Source organism: Salvelinus alpinus, chromosome 4 (assembly GCF_045679555.1).
Source record: "Salvelinus alpinus chromosome 4, SLU_Salpinus.1, whole genome shotgun sequence".
NCBI classification, from domain to species: domain Eukaryota; kingdom Metazoa; phylum Chordata; class Actinopteri; order Salmoniformes; family Salmonidae; genus Salvelinus; species Salvelinus alpinus.
This window is the reverse complement of record NC_092089.1, coordinates 27,908,292-27,917,617: the sequence shown is the minus strand read 5'-3', so window position 1 is coordinate 27,917,617 and position 9,326 is coordinate 27,908,292. Positions and strand designations below refer to the sequence as shown.

At 35.3% G+C, this 9,326-nt stretch overlaps 8 non-coding genes across 8 annotated transcripts; all 8 read left to right on the top strand.

The window, feature by feature from the left end:
* The first annotated feature begins 617 nt into the window (after positions 1-617).
* Positions 618-690, top strand: trnat-ugu (transfer RNA threonine (anticodon UGU)). Its single transcript has one exon. It is a non-coding gene; the product is annotated as a tRNA-Thr (tRNA).
* A 1,128-nt stretch (positions 691-1,818) lies between these two features.
* On the top strand, positions 1,819-1,891 carry trnat-ugu (transfer RNA threonine (anticodon UGU)). The gene has a single exon. It is a non-coding gene; the product is annotated as a tRNA-Thr (tRNA).
* Positions 1,892-3,021: 1,130 nt separating this feature from the next.
* Positions 3,022-3,094, top strand: trnat-ugu (transfer RNA threonine (anticodon UGU)). Its single transcript has one exon. It is a non-coding gene; the product is annotated as a tRNA-Thr (tRNA).
* Positions 3,095-4,222: 1,128 nt separating this feature from the next.
* Positions 4,223-4,295, top strand: trnat-ugu (transfer RNA threonine (anticodon UGU)). Its single transcript has one exon. It is a non-coding gene; the product is annotated as a tRNA-Thr (tRNA).
* A 1,129-nt stretch (positions 4,296-5,424) lies between these two features.
* On the top strand, positions 5,425-5,497 carry trnat-ugu (transfer RNA threonine (anticodon UGU)). The gene has a single exon. It is a non-coding gene; the product is annotated as a tRNA-Thr (tRNA).
* Positions 5,498-6,630: 1,133 nt separating this feature from the next.
* Positions 6,631-6,703, top strand: trnat-ugu (transfer RNA threonine (anticodon UGU)). The gene has a single exon. It is a non-coding gene; the product is annotated as a tRNA-Thr (tRNA).
* A 1,129-nt stretch (positions 6,704-7,832) lies between these two features.
* Positions 7,833-7,905, top strand: trnat-ugu (transfer RNA threonine (anticodon UGU)). Its single transcript has one exon. It is a non-coding gene; the product is annotated as a tRNA-Thr (tRNA).
* Positions 7,906-9,036: 1,131 nt separating this feature from the next.
* trnat-ugu (transfer RNA threonine (anticodon UGU)) lies at positions 9,037-9,109 on the top strand. The gene has a single exon. It is a non-coding gene; the product is annotated as a tRNA-Thr (tRNA).
* Positions 9,110-9,326: the final 217 nt, after the last annotated feature.

Below are 9,326 nucleotides of genomic sequence, written 5' to 3'. Positions count from 1 at the left end.
TGGTTGCAATTTCAGTTTAATACACCAGAAAATAATGAAGAAATAGGCCAATTACAACAAATATTATGGCTAAAGTCAAATATGCTAATTATTTACAAAATGACATTATTTGGGGAATTGTTTTATTTTTTATTTTTACAAATTGTATAATAATTGTTGAATGATATCACAAAGACCACTTGTGGAGTTATGTCAAACGTGCACCTAACAAAAAGTATACGGGATGGTTTTCAGAGATTGGTGGAAGTGGTTGAGGGTAGCTGAAGGGTGGGAATAAAAATGTAAAACAATATATGAGTAATATAAAATATACTGTGTTCGTAATATGTTTATAGAATGTATAAAGCTAGAAGTAGAAGCCTAAGTATTGTTGTCCACTAATTTTCTCCAATTAGGGGAGGGGTGGTAGGGTTATGGGAAAATAATAAAATAAAATGTTTGTAAAAAAATATATATGGGGGATTGGAAAGGATGCAGACAATTACATTGAAAGAACCCACAATCAATCTGCAATATTAAAGTTGATCTACCCCTAAAAATAACAAATAGATGGTCATGAAGGAGAGGAGACAAGGAAAGGAGGAGAGGAGACTATTAAAGAAGGATTCCTATAGAATGGCTCCATAGCTCAGTGGTTAGAGCACTGGTCTTGTAAACCAGGGGTCGTGAGTTCAATTCTCACTGGGGCCTTGATTATGACTCCACCACCCTCTGTGACATTCATCTGAAACTTTACACTGTAATGCACAGGGTGGGAGATTCCATTTCTCTTGCTCTATACAGCAGAAAGTTCTAAATGTGACAACAAACTGACAGTATCACCCTGCAAAAATAATTCTCTGCATTACAACTACTGTAAGAGACATTGCCAAACAAACTGAGGATACGATTCCACGTTTGCCGATTCTGTCCTGGGCCGCCCATCATGATTAAAAAAGGGCTGAAACTAGAGACAGGAGTAGCAGAGGTCATGTAAACCAGCCATGCATGTTGAAAGAATAACAACGTTAACCTGAACTTTTCCTTATATTAACTGTAAGATAAAAGTTGTATTTAAATCCAAACTGGTTTTCCAGCAGATTAGTTACAATGACCCATGTACAAGAATAGACCTTTTCCCTTTATTGATATTGCAACCTCTCACTTTCGGTTATTTGAAAATGAAATAATCTCCAGAATATCACTGTTTTTAAACAAGCCATAGAACACTGGTTGCAATTTCAGTTTAATCCACCAGAAAATAATGAAGAAATAGGCCAATTACAACAAATATTATGGCTAAAGTCAAATATGCTAATTATTTAAAAAATGACATTATTTGGGGATTTTTTATTTTTATTTTTTACAAATTGTATAATAATTGTTGAATGATATCACAAAGACCACTTGTGGAGTTATGTCAAACGTGCAGCTAACAAAAAGTAAACGGGATGGTTTTCAGAGATTGGTGGAAGTGGTTGAGGGTAGCTGAAGGGTGGGAATAAAAATGTAAAAAAATATATGAGTAATATAAAATATACTGTGTTTGTAATATGTTTATAGAATGTATAAAGCTAGAAGTAGAAGCCTAAGTATTGTTGTCCATTAATTTTCTCCAATTAGGGGAGGGGTGGTAGGGTTATGGGAACATAATAAAATGTTTGTAAAAAAATATATATGGGGGATTGGAAAGGATGCAGACAATTACATTGAAAGAACCCACAATCAATCTGCATTATTAAAGTTGATCTACCCCTAAAAATAACAAATAAATGGTCATGAAGGAGAGGAGACAAGGAAAGGAGGAGAGGAGACTATTAAAGAAGGTTTCCTAAGAATGGCTCCATAGCTCAGTGGTTAGAGCACTGGTCTTGTAAACCAGGGGTCGTGAGTTCAATTCTCACTGGAGCCTTGTTTATGACTCCACCACCCTCTGTGACATTGATCTGAAACTTTACACTGAAATTCACAGGGTGGGAGATTCCATTTCTCTTGCTCTATACAGCAGAAAGTTCTAAATGTGACAACAAACTGACAGTATCACCCTGCAAAAAGAATTCTCTGCATTACAACTACTGTAAGAGACATTGCCAAACAAACTGAGGATACGATTCCACGTTTGCCGATTCTGTCCTGGGCCGCCCATCATGATTAAAAAAGGTCTGAAACTAGAGACAGGAGTAGCAGAGGTCATGTAAACCAGCGATGCATGTTGAAAGAATAACAACGTTAACTAGAACTTTTCCTTATATTAACTGTAAGATAAAAGTTGTATTTAAATCCAAACTGGTTTTCCAGCAGATTAGTTACAATGACCCATGTACAAGAATAGACCTTTTCCCTTTATTGATATTGCAACCTCTCACTTTCGGTTATTTGAAAATGAAATAATCTCCAGAATATCACTGTTTTTAAACAAGCCATAGAACACTGGTTGCAATTTCAGTTTAATACACCAGAAAATAATGAAGAAATAGGCCAATTACAACAAATATTATGGCTAAAGTCAAATATGCTAATTATTTAAAAAATGACATTATTTGGGGATTTTTTATTTTTTATTTTTACAAATTGTATAATAATTGTTGAATGATATCACAAAGACCACTTGTGGAGTTATGTCACACGTGCAGCTAACAGAAAGTAAACGGGATGGTTTTCAGAGATTGGTGGAAGTGGTTGAGGGTAGCTGAAGGGTGGGAATAAAAATGTAAAAAAATATATGAGTAATATAAAATATACTGTGTTCATAATATGTTTATAGAATGTATAAAGCTAGAAGTAGAAGCCTAAGTATTGTTGTCCATTAATTTTCTCCAATTAGGGGAGGGGTAGTAGGGTTATGGGAACATAATAAAATGTTTGTAAAAAAATATATATATGGGGGATTGGAAAGGATGCAGACAATTACATTGAAAGAACCCACAATCAATCTGCAATATTAAAGTTGATCTACCCCTAAAAATAACAAATAAATGGTCATGAAGGAGAGGAGACAAGGAAAGGAGGAGAGGAGACTATTAAAGAAGGATTCTTATGAATGGCTCCATAGTTCAGTGGTTAGAGCACTGGTCTTGTAAACCAGGGGTCGTGAGTTCAATTCTCACTGGGGCCTTGTTTATGACTCCACCACCCTCTGTGACATTCATCTGAAACTTTACACTGAAATGCACAGGTTGGGAGATTCCATTTATCTTGCTCTATACAGCAGAAAGTTCTAAATGTGACAACAAACTGACAGTATCACCCTGCAAAAATAATTCTCTGCATTACAACTACTGTAAGAGACATTGCCAAACAAACTGAGGATACGATTCCACGTTTGCCGATTCTGTCCTGGGCCGCCCATCATGATTAAAAAAGGGCTGAAACTAGAGACAGGAGTAGCAGAGGTCATGTAAACCAGCGATGCATGTTGAAAGAATAACAACGTTAACTAGAACTTTTCCTTATATTAACTGTAAGATAAAAGTTGTATTTAAATCCAAACTGGTTTTCCAGCAGATTAGTTACAATGACCCATGTACAAGAATAGACCTTTTCCCTATATTGATATTGCAACCTCTCACTTTCGGTTATTTGAAAATGAAATAATCTCCACAATATCACTGTTTTTAAACAAGCCATAGAACGCTGGTTGCAATTTCAGTTTAATACACCAGAAAATAATGAAGAAATAGGCCAATTACAACAAATATTATGGCTAAAGTCAAATATGCTAATTATTTAACAAATGACATTATTTGGGGATTTTTTTTTTTTTTTTTTTACAAATTGTATAATAATTGTTGAATGATATCACAAAGACCACTTGTGGAGTTATGTCAAACGTGCAGCTAACAAAAAGTAAACAGGATGGTTTTCAGAGATTGGTGGAAGTGGTTGAGGGTAGCTGAAGGGTGGGAATAAAAATGTAAAAAAATATATGAGTAATATAAAATATACTGTGTTCGTAATATGTTTATAGAATGTATAAAGCTAGAAGTAGAAGCCTAAGTATTGTTGTCCACTAATTTTCTCCAATTAGGGGAGGGGTGGTAGGGTTATGGGAACATAATAAAATGTTTGTAAAAAAATATATATGGGGGATTGGAAAGGATGCAGACAATTACATTGAAAGAACCCACAATCAATCTGCAATATTAAAGTTGATCTACCCCTAAAAATAACAAATAAATGGTCATGAAGGAGAGGAGACAAGGAAAGGAGGAGAGGAGACTATTAAAGAAGGATTCTTATGAATGGCTCCATAGCTCAGTGGTTAGAGCACTGGTCTTGTAAACCAGGGGTCGTGAGTTCAATTCTCACTGGGGCCTTGATTATGACTCCACCACCCTCTGTGACATTCATCTGAAACTTTACACTGAAATTCACAGGGTGGGAGATTCCATTTCTCTTGCTCTATACAGCAGAAAGTTCTAAATGTGACAACAAACTGACAGTATCACCCTGCAAAAATAATTCTCTGCATTACAACTACTGTAAGAGACATTGCCAAACAAACTGAGGATACGATTCCACGTTTGCCGATTCTGTCCTGGGCCGCCCATCATGATTAAAAAAGGGCTGAAACTAGAGACAGGAGTAGCAGAGGTCATGTAAACCAGCGATGCATGTTGAAAGAATAACAACGTTAACTAGAACTTTTCCTTATATTAACTGTAAGATAAAAGTTGTATTTAAATCCAAACTGGTTTTCCAGCAGATTAGTTACAATGACCCATGTACAAGAATAGACCTTTTCCCTTTATTGATATTGCAACCTCTCACTTTCGGTTATTTGAAAATGAAATAATCTCCACAATATCACTGTTTTTAAACAAGCCATAGAACGCTGGTTGCAATTTCAGTTTAATACACCAGAAAATAATGAAGAAATAGGCCAATTACAACAAATATTATGGCTAAAGTCAAATATGCTAATTATTTAACAAATGACATTATTTGGGGATTTTTTTATATTTTTTTTTACAAATTGTATAATAATTGTTGAATGATATCACAAAGACCACTTGTGGAGTTATGTCAAACGTGCAGCTAACAAAAAGTAAACAGGATGGTTTTCAGAGATTGGTGGAAGTGGTTGAGGGTAGCTGAAGGGTGGGAATAAAAATGTAAAAAAATATATGAGTAATATAAAATATACTGTGTTCATAATATGTTTATAGAATGTATAAAGCTAGAAGTAGAAGCCTAAGTATTGTTGTCCATTAATTTTCTCCAATTAGGGGAGGGGTAGTAGGGTTATGGGAACATAATAAAATGTTTGTAAAAAATATATACATGGGGGATTGGAAAGGATGCAGACAATTACATTGAAAGAACCCACAATCAATCTGCAATATTAAAGTTGATCTACCCCTAAAAATAACAAATAGATGGTCATGAAGGAGAGGAGACAAGGAAAGGAGGAGAGGAGACTATTAAAGAAGGATTCTTATGAATGGCTCCATAGCTCAGTGGTTAGAGCACTGGTCTTGTAAACCAGGGGTCGTGAGTTCAATTCTCACTGGGGCCTTGATTATGACTCCACCACCCTCTGTGACATTCATCTGAAACTTTACACTGAAATTCACAGGGTGGGAGATTCCATTTCTCTTGCTCTATACAGCAGAAAGTTCTAAATGTGACAACAAACTGACAGTATCACCCTGCAAAAATAATTCTCTGCATTACAACTACTGTAAGAGACATTGCCAAACAAACTGAGGATACGATTCCACGTTTGCCGATTCTGTCCTGGGCCGCCCATCATGATTAAAAAAGGGCTGAAACTAGAGACAGGAGTAGCAGAGGTCATGTAAACCAGCGATGCATGTTGAAAGAATAACAACGTTAACTAGAACTTTTCCTTATATTAACTGTAAGATAAAAGTTGTATTTAAATCCAAACTGGTTTTCCAGCAGATTAGTTACAATGACCCATGTACAAGAATAGACCTTTTCCCTTTATTGATATTGCAACCTCTCACTTTCAGTTATTTGAAAATAAAATATTCTCCACAATATCACTGTTTTTAAACAAGCCATAGAACGCTGGTTGCAATTTCAGTTTAATACACCAGAAAATAATGAAGAAATAGGCCAATTACAACAAATATTATGGCTAAAGTCAAATATGCTAATTATTTAAAAAATGACATTATTTGGGGAATTTTTTTATTTTTTATTTTTACAAATTGTATAATAATTGTTGAATGATATCACAAAGACCACTTGTGGAGTTATGTCAAACGTGCACCTAACAAAAAGTATACGGGATGGTTTTCAGAGATTGGTGGAAGTGGTTGAGGGTAGCTGAAGGGTGGGAATAAAAATGTAAAAAAATATATGACTAATGTAAAATATACTGTGTTCGTAATATGTTTATAGATGTATAAGCTAGAAGTAGAAGCCTAAGTATTGTTGTCCATTAATTTTCTCCAATTAGGGGAGGGGTGGTACGGTTATGGGAAAATAATAAAATAAAATGTTTGTAAGAAAATATATATGGGGGATTGGAAAGGATGCAGACAATTACATTGAAAGAACCCACAATCAATCTGCAATATTAAAGTTGATCTACCCCTAAAAATAACAAATAGATGGTCATGAAGGAGAGGAGACAAGGAAAGGAGGAGAGGAAACTATTAAAGAAGGATTCCTTAGAATGGCTCCATAGCTCAGTGGTTAGAGCACTGGTCTTGTAAACCAGGGGTCGTGAGTTCAATTCTCACTGGGGCCTTGATTATGACTCCACCACCCTCTGTGACATTCATCTGAAACTTTACACTGTAATGCACAGGTTGGGAGATTCCATTTATCTTGCTCTATACAGCAGAAAGTTCTAAATGTGACAACAAACTGACAGTATCACCCTGCAAAAATAATTATCTGCATTACAACTACTGTAAGAGACATTGCCAAACAAACTGAGGATACGATTCCACGTTTGCCGATTCTGTCCTGGGCCGCCCATCATGATTAAAAAAGGGCTGAAACTAGAGACAGGAGTAGCAGAGGTCATGTAAACCAGCCATGCATGTTGAAAGAATAACAACGTTAACCTGAACTTTTCCTTATATTAACTGTAAGATAAAAGTTGTATTTAAATCCAAACTGGTTTTCCAGCAGATTAGTTACAATGACCCATGTACAAGAATAGACCTTTTCCCTTTATTGATATTGCAACCTCTCACTTTCGGTTATTTGAAAATGAAATAATCTCCAGAATATCACTGTTTTTAAACAAGCCATAGAACACTGGTTGCAATTTCAGTTTAATCCACCAGAAAATAATGAAGAAATAGGCCAATTACAACAAATATTATGGCTAAAGTCAAATATGCTAATTATTTAAAAAATGACATTATTTGGGGATTTTTTTAATTTTTATTTTTACAAATTGTATAATAATTGTTGAATGATATCACAAAGACCACTTGTGGAGTTATGTCAAACGTGCAGCTAACAAAAAGTAAACGGGATGGTTTTCAGAGATTGGTGGAAGTGGTTGAGGGTAGCTGAAGGGTGGGAATAAAAATGTAAAAAAATATATGAGTAATATAAAATATACTGTGTTCGTAATATGTTTATAGAATGTATAAAGCTAGAAGTAGAAGCCTAAGTATTGTTGTCCATTAATTTTCTCCAATTAGGGGAGGGGTAGTAGGGTTATGGGAACATAATAAAATGTTTGTAAAAAAATATATATGGGGGATTGGAAAGGATGCAGACAATTACATTGAAAGAACCCACAATCAATCTGCAATATTAAAGTTGATCTACCCCTAAAAATAACAAATAAATGGTCATGAAGGAGAGGAGACAAGGAAAGGAGGAGAGGAGACTATTAAAGAAGGATTCTTATGAATGGCTCCATAGCTCAGTGGTTAGAGCACTGGTCTTGTAAACCAGGGGTCGTGAGTTCAATTCTCACTGGGGCCTTGATTATGACTCCACCACCCTCTGTGACATTCATCTGAAACTTTACACTGAAATTCACAGGGTGGGAGATTCCATTTCTCTTGCTCTATACAGCAGAAAGTTCTAAATGTGACAACAAACTGACAGTATCACCCTGCAAAAATAATTCTCTGCATTACAACTACTGTAAGAGACATTGCCAAACAAACTGAGGATACGATTCCACGTTTGCCGATTCTGTCCTGGGCCGCCCATCATGATTAAAAAAGGGCTGAAACTAGAGACAGGAGTAGCAGAGGTCATGTAAACCAGCGATGCATGTTGAAAGAATAACAACGTTAACTAGAACTTTTCCTTATATTAACTGTAAGATAAAAGTTGTATTTAAATCCAAACTGGTTTTCCAGCAGATTAGTTACAATGACCCATGTACAAGAATAGACCTTTTCCCTTTATTGATATTGCAACCTCTCACTTTCGGTTATTTGAAAATGAAATAATCTCCAGAATATCACTGTTTTTAAACAAGCCATAGAACACTGGTTGCAATTTCAGTTTAATACACCAGAAAATAATGAAGAAATAGGCCAATTACAACAAATATTATGGCTAAAGTCAAATATGCTAATTATTTAAAAAATGACATTATTTGGGGATTTATTTTTTTATTTATTTTTTACAAATTGTATAATAATTGTTGAATGATATCACAAAGACCACTTGTGGAGTTATGTCAAACGTGCAGCTAACAAAAAGTAAACGGGATGGTTTTCAGAGATTGGTGGAAGTGGTTGAGGGTAGCTGAAGGGTGGGAATAAAAATGTAAAAAAATATATGAGTAATATAAAATATACTGTGTTCGTAATATGTTTATAGAATGTATAAAGCTAGAAGTAGAAGCCTAAGTATTGTTGTCCACTAATTTTCTCCAATTAGGGGAGGGGTGGTAGGGTTATGGGAACATAATAAAATGTTTGTAAAAAAATATATATGGGGGATTGGAAAGGATGCAGACAATTACATTGAAAGAACCCACAATCAATCTGCAATATTAAAGTTGATCTACCCCTAAAAATAACAAATAAATGGTCATGAAGGAGAGGAGACAAGGAAAGGAGGAGAGGAGACTATTAAAGAAGGATTCCTAAGAATGGCTCCATAGCTCAGTGGTTAGAGCACTGGTCTTGTAAACCAGGGGTCGTGAGTTCAATTCTCACTGGGGCCTTGTTTATGACTCCACCACCCTCTGTGACATTCATCTGAAACTTTACACTGAAATTCACAGGGTGGGAGATTCCATTTCTCTTGCTCTATACAGCAGAAAGTTCTAAATGTGACAACAAACTGACAGTATCACCCTGCAAAAATAATTCTCTGCATTACAACTACTGTAAGAGACATTGCCAAACAAACTGAGGATACGATTCCACGTTTGCCGATTC